Source organism: Danio rerio, chromosome 15, assembly GCF_049306965.1.
Source record: "Danio rerio strain Tuebingen ecotype United States chromosome 15, GRCz12tu, whole genome shotgun sequence".
Classification (NCBI taxonomy): domain Eukaryota; kingdom Metazoa; phylum Chordata; class Actinopteri; order Cypriniformes; family Danionidae; genus Danio; species Danio rerio.
The window spans coordinates 12,377,821-12,399,295 of NC_133190.1; the positions used below are offsets into that span (position 1 = coordinate 12,377,821).

General features: G+C 44.8%; 1 protein-coding gene across 1 annotated transcript in view; it reads right to left on the reverse strand.

The window, feature by feature from the left end:
• Positions 1-3,327: 3,327 nt before the first annotated feature.
• LOC141377778 (uncharacterized) overlaps positions 3,328-21,475 on the reverse strand; it is a 369,547-nt gene continuing 351,399 nt past the window's right edge. The window contains exon 2 of the mRNA XM_073923411.1: positions 3,328-3,475. The gene's annotated coding sequence lies outside the window, so the exon portion shown is untranslated. The remainder of the gene's footprint in view (positions 3,476-21,475) is intronic.

The following is a 21,475-nucleotide window of genomic DNA, read 5'->3' on the forward strand; positions in this document are numbered from 1 at the left end:
AACTTGTCATGACCGAACCTGTTTTTCTTTGGGGAAAAAAACAGAAAAGGAAAAGAACGTCCTTAAATAACATAGAATGCTCCCATAAAACATGAACTGGGAGCTTTAACCTGTCTCTGGCCACTAACGTTAAGCCATGACAAAAAATAAAAGCGTTGCAAAAATAACATGCAACAACAACAAAAAAACTTGTATTGGCCCGCAATGCACTCTGCATGCAGCCGGTGGATTTACTCTCCGAAAGCATGTTGCACTGGCACCTTCAAGCTGATTCCCACTCGTTTTAGATTTCCTCTTACAGTTGACTTATAAGTTCCACATTGTCCCTAGGTAGGCAACATCCGTCTAGTAAGCGAGATACTTGTTTTAGGTCTCGCTTGGCATAGGGGCCTCTATTCGGTGAGCCCTCTCAATTTCGTACTCTCTTTCTATTTCGATCCCCAGCCCTTCACTCAGGATCTTCTGCACGCACTCTTCTAACGTCCCATTCGTCCCGTATTTCTCTTTCAGCCCCACAAGCCTTACATTATTTCTCTTGCTGTGGTTTTCAAGCATTTGAACACGCTCCCACAAACTCTTTATCTTTTCTTTAACATCTTTGTCAGTCGTCAGCCCCTCTGTCACCTCCTCGAGCTGTGAGATTCGGCCCTCTGCCACCTCCACTCTGACATTGTTGTCTCCACTCTGTCTCCACTTCCGTCATTGTTTCTTTGATGGCAATCGTGTCCGTTGCTACTACTTGAAGGGTATTACTCATTTTACTAACTTCAGCGAACAGTCTCTCCATACTCACTTTTGCGTCAGTCTGTTTTCCAGGCGAGCTCGCAACTGCCTTTACCTCTGTGGGGGGTGAAGTCTGGTCTCGTCGCCCAGCGGTTTGGTTCCTTGAAATATTTGGATGTCGTTGCCATCATAATGTAGCCGAAAACGTAATTATGTTGTTCAAGTTCGAGTCATAAACGGTCTCAGATTATTTTTTTCCAACAAAAAGTCAACTGTTTTATCATAATCTATGCTATAATTAGTGGATAAGAGCTTATCTAAAGAGCTGCCATCTTGCTCGAGGTACCCACGTGACTTGTTCCAGTCAGTTTTGATCAGTTATCAAAAATAACTGTGCTTCTCACAAACATTAGTAGTAGTCAGGACTTGATAAAGCACCCATCAACCTGCCAAATGTGGGTGGATTTCAGCTGTGGCTGGTTAAACAGCTACTCCTACTAGCTACTTTTTTATGTTGGCTGAGATAGCTTAATATGCAGCAATTTAAGAATACATACTTCCAAAAAAAAAAAATGCAAGCAAATTAAGATAAGATCCTCAAATGTGTTGCAGTTTTTCACAAGGAAAACACATTTTAAAATGCAGAGACTTTTCTCTCATTGCAAACAAATTAAGTAAATGGCTGCATTTTCTAATAACATACAAAAAGCACTGAATGCAACTTAAATGTTTCAAAGGGACCCAAAAATGTGACAGACCCGAAAATCCAGTCCGTAATGTTACCTGGTTGAAAATCATTTTTAAACTGTAGGTTTCTTAAAAGCAGGTTTTAACAATAATGCTGATGCTGGCTCATCACTAAAGATTAAAATTTTAGTTTGACTTGTCAATATGTGTGAAAATGTGATCTTAGAATCAAGGAGCAGCAAAACTGACTGGCAAAAGAAAGCAGCTACTGGATAAGATGATCCCGTGCACAGTGAGACAAAGGCTATCCTCACTTACTAATTAGGGCTTTAGAAGTTGCAATTACAGGTGATGTGATGCATGGTAATGGGCTCCCATTTTCTTGCATGAAGCATTCATACCTAGAAATGCAACTGGTGTGAACGGTTCTCTTTGAAAGACTGAACAAAAAATTATGCTTGTGCATCCAAAGCCATGCTGCTTTTAAGAGCACAATTTTTTTAAAAATGTCATTTTGTAAGCAACAGCTAGTCAATTTAGCTTTAACCATTTTTTCACAGATCATTAATGCATCTAACGTTAATTGGGTGTGTGTGATCATCCTTTGATTATTGCACATGATGTTTTTCACCTGCTTTCTTTTGCTTACAGGTATTTTTGATAATATAGTTTAATTATCATCCTTTACAATAACATTGATTTGACATGACCTCTTCGTTTATGTAAAGTTAACTGATGATCTGGGACCTTTAGCATGGACAAACCATTGTTTTAACTGTATTAACATATTCTTCCCTGAGTCACAGAAGGGACAGGACTCAGGGAAGAAGATGTCAATACAGTTAAAACTTTGCACAGTAGGGAAAGAAGGGTGGACCAACTACCATACCAGGATGAGAAGTACTGATCCTTTCCATGCACTGGTTGATTTACTCAAGCAGGTTTTGAGAAAAACACTCTTGTCTGAGACATAGCAGAACGTTCGAGGTTACTAAAGTAACCCTTCGTTCCCCGAGGAGGGGAACGGAAGCACTATAAGTGGATTTGATTTGTAAAATCCACGCATTGGGAGGATTCGGATCAGAAGCCGCTTGTCTGGAGAGTATTGAACGGGCCAATGAATGAAATTAATTGGCAGCGTAAGCTTGCGCAGGTGTGCGACATCTGCAATTATCTCAGCATATAAGCACACCTGAAGCCAGCAGACGCCATCCTTTTAAGCTGAAGAGACTTTCAAACAGCTAAGGGACAGTCATTATGGCGACGGAGTATAGTGCTTCCGTTCCCCTCCTCGGGGAACGAAGGGTTACTTTAGTAACCTCGAACGTTCCCCTTCGGGGGGAACTTCAGCACTATAAGTGGATTTGATTTGTAAAATCCACGCATTGGGAGCCCATTGAAAGCGCCATAATGACTACACCTTACCAACACCCCCGATGAGGAGATAGTCAAGCAAGCGTGACGCACCCACATCATGGGGGGCGCGGTCCTCCAACGTGTCCCTGGCCCTAATTTATCCTACTTCAACAGAAGTTTTACGGATTTAGATATATTTGTTTGGGAAGTCGTGAGCATCTAGATAATTCTAGGAAATACGACAGTACGTTGGGAAGCGTGCAATCCCGATAGGGAGGACGCTGCGGAGGCCATCCGTTACCCAAGGGGGGGATAGATGGCAGAATTTACATATGGACTAGCCCTAAAAAGGGGGAGTACGCATAGCAAAAGAGTGGTTAGCGGCGAGGGAAGACACGGGTCCGCCCAGGGGGGGGACTTAACCGTGGCGGAATAAGCATATGGGATCGCCTAGTGGGGATCACGCATAGCAGGCACCTATACCCAAAACGCGGGCTGACCAGCGGGCAGACCTACAACGTAGTGGGCCAGCAAGTGACTCCTCCGCTGAGTCAGTGCTGGGGGCCACGGAGGAATCTGCAGGGCTCACCTGACGGGGAACTTTACTGACAGATAAAAAAGGCGCACGTACCTCCGTGTTAGGGAGAATGGCGCAGCAAGCGTGTTTCAACACCCTACCGAGTTGTCTCCTCAATCACCAAAGGGTTACCTAATACCCTTGAGGAAACCGGCTCCACTCGCAGATTGTAAAACCTTGCAAATGTGTTGGGTGTCGCCCAGCCCGCAGCTCTACAGATGTCTGTTAGAGAGGCGCCGCGTGCACGCGCCCAAGAGGATGCAACGCTCCGAGTGGAGTGTGCACGAACTCCCGGGGGACACGGCTGACCTCGACTCGAATAAGCGAGTGAAATGGCATCCACAATCCAGTGGGATAATCTTTGTTTCGATACGACCACCATAACAGACAAAGAGCTGCTCAGATGATCTAAAATTCTGAGTACGGTCCACATAAATGCGCAGAGCGCGAACTGGACAAAGTAAAGAAAGGGCTGGGTCTGCCTCCTCCGGGGGCAGCGCTTGCAGGTTCACTACCTGATCTCTAAAGGGGGTGGTAGGAACCTTGGGCACATAACCGGGGCGGGGTCTCAGGATGACGTGAGAGTAATCCGGCCCGAATTCTAGGCACGAGTCACTGACCGAAAATGCCTCCAGGTCCCCGACCCTCTTGATGGAGGCCAACGCAACCAGCAGAGCTGTCTTCAGGGACAGAAATCTTAGAGATACTGATTCGAGTGGCTCAAAGGGATCGGATCGCAGACTCGTGAGAACGAGGGCGAGATCCCAAGAGGGCATGAGAGGGGGGCGAGATGGATTAATTCGCCTAGCACACCTAAGGAACTGGATGACCAGGTTATGCTTTCCCACGGTGCCGCCAGCTACCGCGCTATGATAAGCAGAGATGGCGGCCACGTAAACCTTGAGAGTGGAGGGCGACAGCCTGCTGTCCAACTTCTCTTGAAGGAAAGAGAGCACAACACTAATCTGGCAATTTCGGGGGTCTTCTCTGCGAGAGACGCACCATTCAGTGAATAGACTCCACTTCAGGGCGTAGGCGCGCCTCGTGGAGGGGGCTCTAGCCTGAGTGATGGTATTAACCACCGCAGTCGGTAGGTTACCTAAGTCTTCCTCGCGTCTAGGGACCACACGTGGAGGTTCCAAAGATCGGGGCGAGGGTGCCAGATGGTGCCCTGTCCCTGAGAGAGTAGGTCCTCTCTCAAAGGGATCCGCCAGGGGAGGGCCGTCGCGAGGAGTGAGAGCTCTGATATCCAGGTCCGGTTGGGCCAAAGGGGCGCAACTAGCAGAACCTGTTCCTCGTCCTCCCTGACCTTGCACAGAAACTGCGCGAGCAGGCTCACTGGGGGAAACGCATACTTGCGCATGCCCCGAGGCCAGCTGTGGGCCAGTGCATCCGTGCCGAGAGAGCCCTCGGTCAGGGAAAAAAACAACTGGCAGTGAGCGTTCTCGGGGGAAGCAAACAGATCGATCTGGGCCTCCCCGAATCGCGCCCATATCAGCTGAACAGACTCGGGGTGGAGTCTCCATTCTCCAGGGCGTAACAGCTGTCGTGAGAGCGCATCGGCTGCACGATTGAGCGTGCCTGGGACGTGAATGGCGCGCAGCGATTTCAGCCGCGGGTGACTCCAGAGGAGCAGACGGCGGGCGAGCTGAGACATGCGGCGAGAGCGCATACCCCCCATGCGGTTGATATACGCCGCCGCCGCCGTACTGTCCGTCCTGACCAGCACGTGTTGCCGCTCCAGCACCGGTAAAAAGCGGTGGAGAGCGAGGAACACTGCCAACAGCTCTAGGCGATTGATATGCCAATGCAGCTGGGCACCCTTCCAGAGGCCCGCAGCCGCATGCCCGCGACACACGGCCCCCCAACCCGTGTTGGAAGCATCTGTTGAAACAACAACATGGCTGGACGCCTGTCCTAGAGGCACACCGGCCTGTAGGAACGAGGGGTCGTTCCAAGGGCTGAGGGCGCGGCGACACAGCGCAGTAACCGAGACCCGGTGTGTGCCCGCGTGCCATGCGCGTCTGGGGACCCGATCGTGAAGCCAGTGCTGAAGTGGTCTCATATGGAGCAACCCGAGCGGCGTGACGGCGGCTGCGGATGCCATATGCCCCAGGAGCCTCTGAAAGAACTTCAGTGGGACCACTAGTTTGCTGTCGAGCTCCCTCAGACAGTTCAGCAACAGGCGAGCGCGTTCCTCGGAGAGGTGCGCTACCATGGTGATCGAGTCCAGCTCCATCCCGAGAAAAGAAATCCTCTGCACGGGGGCGAGTTTGCTCTTTTCTCGGTTGACCTGAAGCCCCAGTAGGCGGAGATGCCGAAGCACCTTGTCCCTGTGCATAATCAATTGCTCCCGCGAGTGGGCTAAAATCAGCCAGTCGTCGAGACAATTGAGTATGCGAATGCCCGCGAGCCGAAGGGGCGCTAGGGCACCCTCCGCGAGTTTGGTGAAGACCCGCGGAGACAGAGAGAGCCCGAAGGGGAGGACCTTGTACTGCCACGCTCGACCCTCGAACGCAAACTGCAGAAATTGGCGGTGGCGTGGAAGAATGGAGACATGGAAATACGCGTCCTTTAGGTCTATGGCTGCAAACCAATCCCGAGGACGAACGCATTGGAGAATGCGCCTCTGCGTGAGCATTCTGAACGGCAGCCTGTGCAGACAGCGGTTCAAAACGCGCAGATCTAGGATTGGCCGTGACCCACCGCTCTTTTTGGGTACGATGAAGTATGGGCTGTAAAACCCACTCTCCATCTCGGCTGGAGGAACCGGCTCGATTGCACCCTTCGCCAGGAGGGCAGCAATCTCCTCTCGCAAGACAGGGGCGGACAGGGGGCTGACCCTGGAGAAATACACGCCCGTAAACTTGGGGGGCCGTTTCGCGAACTGAATCGCGTAACCGAGTCTGATTGTGCGTATGAGCCACCGCGAGGGGCTGGCCCGCGCTAACCAGGCAGGCAGAGCCCTCGCTAATGGAGTCATCGCTACAATCGCTGACGTACCAGCGGTGGGGCAGCGCGGAGTGGGTGTGCTGATCCGGGAAGCACGAGGGTCCCGCGGAAGAGCTGGAGGAGAGCGATTCGCTCTGGCTCCACACCCTGACTCCGGAGAGGGGGCTGGAGGGCTGAGGGAAGGGAGACCGTCCCCCCAGCGCTCGTGAGCCCCTGACGAAGCACGTAGAGTCTGCGAGCCGGAAGGCAGCGCGTCCCGGACTGGCAGAACTCGTGCAGTCACATCCGGGGAAGGGAAAAAGTGCTCTTTTACTGATGTTTTGGTCGCACTGAAAAGTATCGTTGTTATCGGGGCCCCGCCCTCCAGCGGGGAAAGAGCAAGTTTCCTCTTCTCCGGATGGCCTGTCTCAGGGACGCTTCGCGGTCCGTTTACCGGACTTAACGGCGCCCTGGGCAGGAGGGGCTGCCTGCTTTCGAGGTGAACGCCGCGCCCGCTTGGCCGGAGGCGCAGGCGGGGGCGGGGCAGCACTCGTTGGCGGGCGCCCTCGGCGAGGAACAGCGGAGGTGGATGGCTCGGCGGGCGGAGCGGGCTTACGGCCACGCCGATAGATGACATTGCCCATCGCATCCGACTGCTCTTTCACCGCCTTGAATTCCTGGGTGAATTCACCGACGGTGTCGCCGAACAGGCCAGCCTGGGATATGGGCGAGTCAAGAAAGCGAACTTTGTCAACGTCGCGCATATCGGCCAGGTTTAGCCAGAGGTGGCGTTCCTGAACCACAAGTGTGGACATCGTCCTCCCCAGCGCACACGCGGCGGACTTAGTAGTCCGAAGAGCATAGTCGGTCGCGGTGCGCAGCTCATGTAAAAAGCTTGGGTTGGACCCGCCCTCGTGCAGCTCGGCCAGCGCCTGCGCTTGGTAGCGCTGGTAGGTGGCCATCGCGTGCAAAGCAGAAGCAGCCTGGCCCGCAGCCTTATAAGCTCTGGCTCCGAGGGAGGCAGACAACCTACAGGCTTTGGACGGGAGGCGGGGCAAACCCCGCCACGTAGAGGCGCCGCGCGGACAAAGATTGACCGCGATAGCGCGCTCCACTGACGGGATCGCCTCATACCCCCTGGCAGCTCCGCCGTCAAGGGCGGTGAGGGTGGAGGCACACGCAGCACGGGCAGAGAAAGGTGCCCTCCAAGACTGCGTGAGCCTACTGTGCACTTCCGGGAAGAAGGGGACGAGAGGCTTCGAAGGCTTCGCCTTCTGGTCCTCTACGTAGCACCCATCTAGTCGGTCCGGCCGCGGAGCTGGGGGATAAACCATCTCCAACCCCACGGCCGAAGCAGCCAGGGAAAGCACGGCTAACATGTCCGCTTCAGGATCCGATTTGACAGCGCTCACCTGCCCGGAGGGGGCGAGCGGGTCCGGATCTTCGTCGGACAGTGAAAGCCCACCCTCCGATGCCGCGGAGGAGATCTGATCTCCGGTGTCAGCGAGTGTGAGAGCTACCATCTGGTTAGACGGATCACTCTCACCACCCGAAGCTTGGATGGAGCGCCGTGAGGAGCGAGAGGTCCGCGAGCCCGTGGGCGGCGGATTATCTCCCGCTGAAACCCTCAGATCTGCCCGAGCGCCCGCTGCTTTTTTAGAACAGGAGGCAACTGGGGTGGCTCGCTCTCTTGCGAAAGTTAGCCGCGATCTTAGCTGTGCAACGGTCATGGCATCGCAATGACGACATGAACCGCCCGCGAGCACCGCATTAACATGCTGGACCCCCAAACATGCAATGCAGTGATCGTGTCCATCATCCGGAGCCAGGAAACCCCCGCATCCAGAAACGCACAGTCGGAGCGCCATCCTGAAAAGGACGTGCTGCACGACTGTGTTGCTCTTTTAGGAAAGTTGCAACTATACGCACCGCTCTGGAGGACCGGACCCAAAGAACCGCAGGCAAGGGAGTAACCCAGCTCGACCGTCTGCCACCGCGAAGACCCACTCTGGACCGGGAGACACACTCGTTCGCTCTGAAGTGCTGATCAGCAAGAGGAACCCTCATCGACTCACTCAGAAAGGATCTGAAGCGAAAAGGATGGCGTCTGCTGGCTTCAGGTGTGCTTATATGCTGAGATAATTGCAGATGTCGCACACCTGCGCAAGCTTACGCTGCCAATTAATTTCATTCATTGGCCCGTTCAATACTCTCCAGACAAGCGGCTTCTGATCCGAATCCTCCCAATGCGTGGATTTTACAAATCAAATCCACTTATAGTGCTGAAGTTCCCCCCGAAGGGGAACTTATACTATACATAGCAGAATATACTGGATGGTTCATCTCGTTCTATGTTTATTTGTAGTTGCTTCCTTTTTACAGCACCAAATGTTTGCATAAACCCTGTGCATGACATCAAGAAATACACACACAACCAAAGAGATCCACAATAACCAAATTCTCCCATCTAATCACAGGTGCAGGAATGAGCGCAAGCTGTATGCCCTCAACTTGTTTAAAATACTAGAAAAAGTTGTTTCTGCCCAATTATCCTCCTTTCAATCAGGTTTCAGTGATCATCACAGTACAGAAACCACATTAGAGAAAAATAACCAAAGATTTACTCTTAGCTGCTGACCAAGGGTGCATCTCGCTATTAGGTTTACTCAACCTTAGCGCTGCATTTGACACCACTGACCACAATATCCTCATAAATCGCTTAAATTCTACAGGTGTCCAGGGACAGGCTCTACAATGGTTTAAGATCATACTTAGCTGACCCCTGGGAGACATTATTAGAAGACATGGGATCAGCTTTTACCGCTATACAGAGGATACTCAATTATATATTTCAACTAAACCTGATGAGATGTCTGAACTGTCTAAGCTAACTGAGTGTATTAAAGATGTTAAAGACTGGATGACCAACAATTTCCTTCTCTTAAGCAAAACATAATTATTACTTATTGGGCCTAAATCCTGTTTACAGCAGATCTCACAACTTGACCAACAATTAGAGGAATACGAACTTAGCGTTAGCTCTACTATAAAAGATCTCGGTGTCATTTTAGACAGCAATTTAACTTTTGAAAAACATATATACATCACATGTCAAAAAAATGCTTTCTTTCATCTGAGAAATAAAAAGTTAAAAAGTATGCAATCCATCTTAGATGCAGGAAAACTAGTCCATGCTTTTGTATAGGTTGGATTACTGTAATGCTCTGTTCGCTGGCTGTCCAGCATCCTCTATTAACGAACTTCAGCTAGTACAAAATGCAGCTGCCAAAGTTCTTATTAAGTCTAGAAAATATGATCGTATCACTCCAATTTTTACCTTCTTACACCGGCTGCATGTTAAGTTTCGTTTTGAATTTAAAAAATTGCTTCTTACCTATGAAGCTTTAAATAATCTAGCTCCTGTTTATCTAAACAACCTTCTGTCTCGCTACAATCCAACTCGCTCTTTAAGATCTCAAAAACTCAGCGCTTCTGGTAGTACCTAGAATAGTAAAGTCGAATAAAGAAGGTCGAGCCTTCTTATTTATGATAATGTCCGAGGCTCAGACACACTCTCCTAATTCAAAACTAGATTAAAAACCTATCTTTTTAGTAAAGCATACACTCAGTGCATCACTTAGCGGTAGCCACTGGCTTGCATAGTTCAGGAACTGTAGAGCTATGCATCGATGGATTGCTCTTAAGTGTTTGGACTCAGTAGTGATTATTAAACCACACTGAACTGAGCTAAACTGAACTGAACTTAAACACTAAAAACGGAACTACACTGTTTTAATTTACTACAAACTTCTATGTGAAGCTGCTTTGACACAGTCTACGTTGTAAAAGCGCTATGCAATAAAGACTATTTGAATTGAACTTGTGTTATGTGTCAAAAAGAGATTAATTAAAACTTACAAGAATGTTTTGAAGCAGCAGTTGTTTGGGCTCATAAGTTTTACTTCAGCTGATATGCAAAACCCAAATCATAATTCCTGTAAATGTACATCTTCAAGCTGACCTATAGCGACCACCATAAATAAGATTCAGCATGCTAATGCTTCACTAGCAGCTTGATCTAATTGGTTAACTTGGAAGAAATCCAGTTTACACCTGTTAACCTACACCTGGTCTCCCAGGGAGTATTGACAAATAATAAATCAAGCATATTGCATACCAAACAGCTTACAATAATGCCAATTTGACTGTCAACCCAGGGCATGCACTCCATCTGCCATAGACTGACAAGTTGAAAACAAATGAAAAGCATCGACTTCCTGTGCTTCACCCCCAAAACCAGCTGCATTATCCAGATGCACACAGCTTGTCTGCTTCCTTTGCCACCCCAGTAATTCTCATTACAGTAATTGTTGCTTAATGTTTTCATAATCTGCTGCTTAGAGGAAACAGTTGCCTATCCTCTAATATCATTGCCGGCTCCCTGCGGTCTCCTCCTTGATGCTGGTCATGCATTTTTATTTTTTCCTTCTTGCTTCTCTGTAATGAATTAGAATCTGTCCCAGCTGGCTGACTCCCCTGATCGGGAGCTGTCTGGGCAACTGGATGTTTGGCTTGACTGAGCTGTGGTGCTCTGTTGGCAGGGAAGGGCCAAGGGGCTCACTCCTCCTGGCTTAATGAGGTGGTTACACACACACACACTATCACTGGAAGGCTTGGCTGCCATCTGGTCCTTGAGCAACCAAGGACCCTCGTTGAGTTTACTTACAATTCACCTGCACAATTACTCAAAATGTGTGATGAGCTGCTTAAGCTTTCCCCTCAGGGTGTGATTATGCCGAACGATGGCCGTACATAGTGAAGTGTGAAATGATGAGGTAATTACTACCTAAACAATAAAGAGTCAGTTTGCATTTGATACACTGTCTGATTACTGATGAACTTCCAAACTTGCATTTGTCCAAAACTGCTACTTTTGAGGAATAGAAAATTAAGTTTAATTTTGTTGTATTATTAACCCCCAGGGGTCGAAGACTGCATTTAAGTGTTTTGAGGTCTCTTCATCTGATAACTCTGAAAAGAACTTAAACTGTGCAGATAAGAGCAATACATCAATTAAATATGTTAGGTGTCTACTTTTTTGTGTCCACTTACAATAACAACAAAAGTGTGTGCGTTTGCAAAATATGGATAAAAAACAGTGTGGCATTCTTTCTTTTCTTGCTCTGTTTTTAGAAATGTGTCAGTAAAATATGTCTACTTTTAAATGCAGCAAGTGCATGTTGAAAATAAACATTGTTTGATAAAATGATCAGTATGATACCATGTTTAGTTTCTCAGTCTGAGTTCATTAATTTTATTGCATCCTCGCCCAGGAGTTCAGTTGAATTAATCTTTATTTCTATAGCACTTTTACAATGTAGAATGTGTCAAAGCAGCTTCACATATAAAATTATAGTAAATTGAAACAGTGTCTTTTCAGCGTTGAAGTTCAGTTTAATTAAAGGGGTGGTCCACTACGATATTATATTTTAAACTTTAGTTGATGTGTAATGTAGCTGTGTGAACATAAACACCATCTCGAATGTAATATGCTCAAAGTTCAATGCAAAGGGTGAACTTGGCTTTTACAGAGATAACTTAGCAAAGCCTACAATAAACGAGTTTTGGGGACTACAAGAAAATACTTCCAGGCCTTCCAGGCCCAATGCTAACAAAGTTATTTGGCTGTATTGTGACTTAGCCTACCAGAACTTACGATTTAGCTTACGCTAACTTGAGAACTAACACTAACGATTTTAGCTACAATTCATATTTATAAGTCAAACTGCTGTAAACACACACACACACGTCACCAGTACATGCAGCCTCTCTCTTTGTGTGCGACTGCAGTGTTTCTTTATAGGCAGCTTTTCTATGCAATTTACATTTACGATAATGAACTCGCAAAAGATATGTAAACAATTCATGTTACTTACTCAGGCATATTCCGAATATACGGAATTATTACTATACGTGTAACACGTTGAGTTAAAAAATACAGGAGAGCTCGCCTAACTCGTGCAGCAGAAAAATCAATCAAGGCTCACAGGTCACATCCAACATCTTGTGTTTAATTCCTCTGTCAGCAGCATCACTGCAGAAAATAACCTAATCCAAGCATCAGAAAACAAAAATAAACATCGGTCTAATGTCTTGCGCTTTCATCATAGTATACACACGCGCACACACAACAACACACACACACACACAATGGAAAACTCTCTTAAACGAGCTGCACCCCATTTTCACTCGTTACAGACATTAGTCAGATGTTATTTTAAAGAGCAAGCATGAGGTTGACTAACTGTTTACAAAAAACGCGCGTGCTTGTATGGGCGTGACATGGAGCCGATCCGCGAATCGCAGCACATTATGACACATAACCAATCAGAGTCACTTGAGGGCTGGCCTTTCAGAGGAACTTGGAAATATATCAGTCGTTTTCATGTTAGCTGAGTAGCTGTGTATAATCAAAGGCTGTTTCTCAATTCCAAGAACGCAGAGAATGGACTTGTGTTCTTGTGGAGACCAGTCTTGCCAGGTGTCCTCAGAAGAACGAACTCAGGAGACCGCAAGGGCAGAGAACGCGTCCTTTGAGAAATTAGATGCTGCGTTCTTCTTGATGGTCAAGTGACCTTCACGCGTTTTAAATGGAAATTATTTAAACATTACAGCACTCATACAAAGGTTTATTTTCCCCTCTTCAAAATATATACTTTGCATAAAAGCATTATAAATATACTCTGCACAATATAAATAAAACTGATTTTAATACGAATTTCAGCAAACAAGCACCCTTAATGTGTTTATTCCTTTATAAAGATGTTCATGTTAATGTTTACTTTCACCGTTTTGTTTAGGGAAAGTCCTGAGGTAAATAAATGATATCTCTGAACTTTAATAATAATTCTAAATAAAATGCTACGCTTCCCATCTCCAGTCGCAATGACTTCTGGGACTTCCAGAGCGAGTTCGGTGCTCAAGTCTGCATCAGTGCGTCCTCGATATCAAGATCACATCAGGGAAGTTTCACACATCTTCCTTACTTGCGGTCTTGAGTATTGGAACTGAACTTAGGCAGCTGATGATGACGTTGCACGAGAACACAAGACCGCTGAAAAACACATATTGAGAAACAGCCAAAGTGATATTTATGAACAAAGAGCAAATAGCATAATTTCCTTTAAGTGAAACATGAGCATATGTAGAGGTATAGATTTATATCATTTTATTATTTACATTTTATTTTTTTATATAGCTATTATGTTTGCATTGATTAGTCATTATTTAGTATTAGTGTAAGTTAGTTTAGTAAGTTTCACGCATTCATGAGTATTTGTTTAAGGGTGCTTTCACATCTGTGGTTCACTTCATTTGGTCCGCACCAAGGGTAATAAATGATACATTGTTGCATCTTCTGCCGTCTTTGGGTCGTTTTCACACCACACTGCTGGCTTTGGTCCGAACCAGTTGAAACAAACCAAACCACTCAACAAACCACTCATCTGACAAAATCCACATCTCTTATTGGCCAGATGTTGTTGAACATATTTTCTAAACTGCTTATTGATTGGTTAGAATTCACGTGTGGGAAAATGCCAATGAACTCCCGCAATTAAACAAAACCGGCAGACACAAAATCTTGCTTTTTACTATGAAGGGACGACTGCGCTGACTGATTGTATCCCTGCTTTAGACAAACTATACATTTCGAGATTGAAGCGCGGCCGCTGCTGGAAAACAGGGTTTAAATGCATCGCTCGTCACTTCAGGGGGAGGCGTGAATTAATTTAGCTAAACTGCGACATGGTCATCTTGCAGAAATATTACCAACGATCCATCAGGTAGTGTTTTCCCCACTGTCTCTCTTTCTGTTGGTAAAGCGCTGTCAACAAATATTTTTCCTCCATATCCCATAATGCACAGCTATGGCAGCTGAATTTGTCCGAAAGGCGCAATACTTTTTGCGGTTGGACCTGTTTTAGTACGGATCATATCTCACCACAAACGCACCGCTCCAGGGTTCATTTGAAAGCAGGTGAGAATGCAGCAATCGTACTCGATCGCGCACCAAAAGATGACGAAATAAGCGTACCGAGACCTGCTTGAAGAGGCTTTTGGTGCACACTCGAGTACGATTGCTGCATTCTCACCTGCCCAAATGAACCGAACCAAAAGGGAAAACGAACTCTAGTGCAATTCAATAAAACTAAATAAGGCAGGTGTGAAAGCACCCTAACAGTGTAAATAATGTGTTTGAGGGTCGTGTATGTATGTTTTTATATATAAAATAACCACATCAGCGAAATTACGGCAGACATGTGGCTTAGTCGCCACGGGCACACGCACGCACGAGTGAAGGCTGCCAAAGTCTGAAAATAAGGATCGCCATGACAGGGGCCGCGTGTTATTATATAAATATAATATACAGATAAATACGATATGCATATAGATTGACAGTTTATTTAGTGGGAGTTTACCTTTTGAAACAGTTATAATATATCAAATACAGTTATAATATATCGAAATGTTAGAGAATATTTAAATAATAATAGTAAACTATTAAGTAATTAGTAATTAATAAAGTAATTTAAAATAGTTACTGTTTGTTGTTTATGCAGTAATGCAGTTATGCAGAGTTTAATGACTATTAATCTGATATTGGTAATGTATATTGTTGTGTGGAGAAATGCATTGAGTTATTGTCTATTCATTGCCATTGTTTATTGATTATTGTATATTTGAGTGTTTTTATTAGTGTTTCTGTGTTCATTGTTCACGCATTCATGGAGAAGCCACACTGCCAGCTAGGGCTGGGCGATTTTTCCGATTTTTTCGATTAATTCGAATTTACGTTTTAAGACGATTTAATTTTGAATCAAATCGAGAAATCGCAATTTTAAAAAATATATATATATTTAATACATTATAATGGCACCTATGCGCTTTGGTTCACTCTCTGTATGAAGCAGGAAGCACACCAGAAGCGCCTCTCGGCGACGCGACGCACAACACCACGCCATGGATTTTAGAATTCTAAACAGGTTTCAATACACACACCGATGCCGCCCAGCCACGATTCACGAAGCAGTTCTCATTTCAGCCGGCCCACAGAGCGCCATCTGATTAGTTTCATGTTAAATATCATGCGAATGTGCACGTTTGGTGTGTGATAGTTTAAACTGTCATGTCCGCGCCGTGTCGGGGCGCTTCTGGTGTGCGATCTGCTTGACTGCCTGGTAAAGCGTGAAGTCATGTAGGATTTGACTTGTTGCACGTCTGTGTGAATTTTAAGACATTCCCTCATCAAGTCGATAAACTCGATCTCAACATGTATAAAGGACGTAAAAGCCTGCCATGTGAAAAACCGTGCCAATCTTTTGATTTGAACACGAGTAGAAGTGAGGGACTGTAGCAGTGAAAATGAAAGTACCGCCCCCATGATGTCATTTAGCGGACCTGGTTGAAAACCAGATAGATCAGGCAGCATAATACAGAGAGTGGAGCAAAGCGCATCAAATGATCGGTATAGTTTAAATATATTATTTTATATTAGACACACATCTGGTACTTGTATTTGCTCCTGCTATACGTCCACAACTTCACACATTGGGTTAAATTAGGCTTTACAGTTTCCATGTTCAGTCCTTTTCTTCCACTGTATCTTTTTAAGGAAAAGGCAGCAGCATTACAACCTGTCATTCAATCAGAAAAAGACAAAGTCAAAGCCGAGCTGACAGCCAGTCTTTACTAGGCTCAGCAAAACTTGCAAAAAATACCTCTGTATTCCTGCAACTGCAATATTTACACAAATATTTCTTATTCAAATCTTCAGCAACGCTATTTAACTTGTGAATTTGTTTTACATTTATTTACACCTTGACCATTTTTTTTACATGCCCATTAAAAATATAATGTTCCTTAACCATATGGTTTTTCAAGTTACTTTCAGTCATGTTGTTGTAATGCTTTGAGACTAATTACACAATTAAAAAAAAGTTACACAAAAAAAAAAAAAAAATCAAAATCGTGAATCGGTCAAACTTTTTTTTGCTAAATCGTCCAGCCCTACTGCCAGCACTGAAACACTTCTCACAGCATCTCATTGTTTCTGTGTTTGATTATATTACGTATCGTGCAGTGTGACCGAAATAAAAACTATTATGATGCCACCAGAAACCTCTTCCGTGTGTACAACATAATAATGGCGAGCTAGCCAGGAGAATGCTGCTGATTGGATGATGTGAGAGAGACAGCTTCTCCTTAAGACGAACCTACAAACAAAGAAAGACATTTTAGTTAAAGAAAAAAAGAGGAAGACTGAATTAGACTCAATCCATTCGCTATTCCCCATCAAAGATTAAAAAAAATGGAACAACGTCAAGACTGTGTCAGTTCCAAGTTTTTGACACTAGGAAAGTCTGAGCTGATAAAAGTGTGCTACCACCTCAAGTGTAGTGAGCCAGCAGGTAAAGGTTTTTCAGGCCAAACAAGGCGGGCACTAATCAGACTGGCAGAGGGGACACTTGATGAAATTGAGGAAAGTTTAGAAGAAGAGCAGTAGCCTCAATGTACTTCTGGATGTCAAAGAGTCCTTGAAGAAACCAAATGAGCTCTAAGCTTCACCAGTTACTCTTACTAAGAGGGAACAGCTAAGACAAGAGTATGCTGAACTACAACAGACACAAGCAAATGCTCGTTGTGTGTTAGAGGAACAGATGGAGCAACTTAAAGTTAACTCTCAGGGGGAAATAATGAAAGAAATGTTAAAGTGCCAACTACATGACATGATCCAGTTCCTGAAGTCACTCTGAGGAATTTCGAGTATTTGAACAGATTGGGGAAACTGGACAGAAGGAAAAATTATCCCACACAAGTCTCAACAACCAAATATATTCAGGAGTGAGAAAGGGGTATGGTGAGGCTGAAATTATTAAAGCTGTCATCAGAGCTGTGAGTCCTGGCCTTCCTCTCGGAGAACTCCTTGAAATAAAACAAGACCTTACATTTTCCACAATAAAGACCATCTGCTGCACAGGGTCATGAACATCTCACAGGATACCAAAGAGTCTGCTCAAAGTTTCCTGTTTCGAGCCAATGAACTGAGAGAAAAACTGCTCTGGGCATCTGGAGATGAGCAGGATGGCGAACCGTTTAGCCCTGATCTCATTCAACGAAAATTTCTTTGCTCTGTGGAAACTGATGCAGTTAAGTTTCAAGTTAAACCATACCTCAGTAATCCCAAAGTGATGGATGAAGTGCTAATTGAGAAAATCGGGGAAGCTGGTAATCTTGAATTAGAGAGACAAGCAAAGTTAAAGAAAGTAGTGACACCAAAGCCTTTTAAATTGAGTGAAGTTCAAGCGGTAGAGTATGTTTGTAGCACTGAGCGACATGTTAGCAGTGAAGTAGAGTCTCAAAGTGAGAGGAGAGATACAGTGACCAAAGAGAATGTCCCTAGTAAAGATAAGAAGAAACAAGGACATAGCAAAGATATCAACAGTAACAACACTAAAGCAATTGAAGACCTCAGAGCAGACATCATGGAAATGACTAAAGTATTCAAAGAGACAATGGAAGCAACCAGACACCAGTTTCAGCCTCCTGTCACCCCGATACAGATGGAAAAGAGGTTTAAAGGCTGTCGTTCATGTCAAGAGGCTGAGAAGGGTGAGGAATGCAGGCACTGTTATGTTGTGGGCAAGATGGACATCTGTCACGGGGCTGTCGACAACGCAGGTTAATGTAGGGAAATAAGAGGCTGCTGAACTGGACCCCCCAGTAGTTCGTATCGTCAATGGGATCCCAAGCTATCTCAGATGTGTGGCAGACACCTAGAATTGAACAGAGTGGGCAAACCAGTAAATATAATGACATTGTTACTCACCAAGACACTTTTGGTTGGTGATTCACTGTGCACACTCAGGTTCTTAAACATTGGTGGAAAGAGGTGTCTATTCCATTGCCAGCTAAATGACATCACAGTTGAAGCCTTATGGGACACAGGAGCCCAAGCTAGCATTATTAACGCTGACTAGAGAAAGCAATACTTACCATACACCATTGTCAGTCCAATTGAAGAGCCCCTGGGACCAGGAACACTCACTGGATTGGCTGCAAATCACACAGAAATCCCCTTTGATGGCTGGGTGGAAGTTAGCTTTCAACTGAGGGTTAATGCAGGCCCTGAAGAAACTTTACAAGTGCCTATGTTGGTGGCGAGTGATGCTGGAGTAGCTGAAAATCCCATCATCGGTTACAATGTCATTGAGGAGATAATTTGCAGATGGGAAAAACAGGGTTCGCCATTCAGCATGGTTCAGAGGGTGAGCAAAGCATTCAATATATCGACAAGAAAGGCAAGAACAATGCTTAATCTATTGAAGACTGTAAATTTGAATGTGACTGTTGGAACTGTGTGTGTGGGGAAACAAAAGATTAAACTCAGTGCGGGACAAATTACTACAATCTATGCACAATCGCACATTAGCCGCATTTCCACTGTCGGGCTAGTGCGAGCCGGGGCTTTTATCGGGCCAGGCTGGGCCAATCGCCCGGGAGGTTGAGCGCTGAGGCCGAAATCATGTCGCGTTTCCACTGTCGGGCTAGTAGCTTGCAGCGCGTCATGTAAACCCCGCCCCCAGAGCGACCCCCGAATCGAACGTCACACAACCCGCCCACTTCAGCGGGAATCAGGCAGATAAAGCACACCATCACATCATCACAAAATCATTCAAATGAAGACAACCAAAACAAACACGTTACATTACATTACTACACGCACAGGCCTGTGTTCTCATACTCACCGACCAATTGTTGGCATTGTGGAGCACCATCCATAATATAACACCACAAAAATTCTCGGTTAAAGGGATGGTCCAGAATGTAATTTTAAGGCTTGGTTGTGTTTATAAGATGCAAAGCAATGTGTGGTTATGTTTCACTTGAAGGAAATCGCGTAATTTTTTTATATATAATACTTTGATTATACACAGCTACTCAGCTAACAAGAAAACGGCTGTCATATTTCCTAGTTCCTCTAAAAGGCCCGCCCTTAAGTGACTCTGATTGGTCATCGTCATAATGTGCTGCTATTGGCGGATCGGCTCCACGTCACGCCTGTAAAAGCATGCGCTTTTCTGCTGTGTAAACATGCAGTCAACCTCGCGCCCGCTCTCTAAAATAAAATCTGACAAGTGTCTGTAACTAAGGAGTGAAAATGGGGTGCGGCTCCTTTAACAGCGTCTGTGTGTGCGTCTATGTGTGTGTGAAAGTGTGAACTTTCTTTAGCAAGCGCAAGTGCGCGGGACTTTCCTTTTCTCTGATGCTCGGATTAAGTTATTTATTTTCTGTAATATATCGTGACAGAAGATTAAAGCACAAGATGTGAGATGCTACCTGTTGAGCCTTGATTTATTATTCTGCTGCGACCACTAGTCAGGTAAGCTAATCAGTATTTTTTTAAACTCTATGCGTTATGATGTATATCACGAGTATCCGGAATATGCAGGTGTAAGTATGGGCTGACAGAAACAAAAGCAGCTGGAAGAAGCCAATAACATACTGATTTTTATTATTATTCAGGCACAAGATGCTGCCAAACAGTCAAATATAGGGACAATAAAGATAATTTTTTTTAATTGGATATAAATCTTAACACTGAAAAAAAATCTAACAAATATTGTGTTTTGTAGTTCAAATAACTTTAAACATTATAAAAATCAAATTACAAAAATTACAAATTAAATCAGGAAGCATTTTCAAGACATACTCGCATATAAATCAAATTTCTCAAAACATGTACAAAAACTGTTCAGTTTTCAGAAATAATTCTAAATTAAGTGAATTTTTTTTTGTAAAACAAATTAATCTGCCAATGAGATAAGTAAAATAATCTTATTTAAAACCTGAAACAATATTTTTTTATTTACCTTAATTGGCAGATTATTGAGCTTTTTTAATGAAAAATTTACATAATTTTGACTAAAAATCTGTCTAGAAAATGTTTTTCGGTTTAAGAATTTTTAGATATTTTACTAAAAATTACACACAAAAAAAAAAATATAAGAAAGAAAATCATTTTTGCAGTGTATTTACCAACTGTCAATTGTATGAATCAATATCAATGATTCTGCGATATATAGATAGATCACAAGAAAACCAGCCACAATATATCACGATTTTGGTAAATGAAGGGGGAAAATGCATCAAAAATGTATAATGAATTTCTTTTATAAACATGCATTTATAGAATTCCAACAATGTAAAACAAGTGCACATCTGTCAAACAAGCTTAAAAATGCTGATGTGAAGAGAGGAGTTTATGACTGAGGAGAGCACATCTCTATCACAGCAGCAGAATCTCAATTTAGTGCATTGTGCATATAAGAAAAAAACTGTCAAAATAGTCATTTATTGCATTGTGTAAACTTAAAACACTTATTACAACTTGACCAACTAATTTTATGTAAACATGGAAACTTTTTATGCTTAGCCCTGGTTTATTTTTAATTAAAAAAATATGTATTCCCACTATTTTTTCAACTGATCAGAATGCTCTGAGAGATGAGCACAGACTTCTCTGAGCACGTATGTTTTCAGCAGTGGAGAACATTAGTTCCCCTTCGGTGGGAACTTCAGCACTATAAGTGGATTTGATTTGTAAAATCCACGCATTGGGAGGATTCGGATCAGAAGCCGCTTGTCTGGAGAGTATTGAACGGGCCAATGAATGAAATTAATTGGCAGCGTAAGCTTGCGCAGGTGTGCGACATCTGCAATTATCTCAGCATATAAGCACACCTGAAGCCAGCAGACGCCATCCTTTTCGCTTCAGATCCTTTCTGAGTGAGTCGATGAGGGTTCCTCTTGCTGATCAGCACTTCAGAGCGAACGAGTGTGTCTCCCGGTCCAGAGTGGGTCTTCGCGGTGGCAGACGGTCGAGCTGGGTTACTCCCTTGCCTGCGGTTCTTTGGGTCCGGTCCTCCAGAGCGGTGCGTATAGTTGCAACTTTCCTAAAAGAGCAACACAGTCGTGCAGCACGTCCTTTTCAGGATGGCGCTCAGACTGTGCGTTTCTGGATGCGGGGGTTTCCTTTCTCCGGATGATGGACACGATCACTGCATTGCATGTTTGGGGGTCCAGCATGTTAATGCGGTGCTCGCGGGCGGTTCATGTCGTCATTGCGATGCCATGACCGTT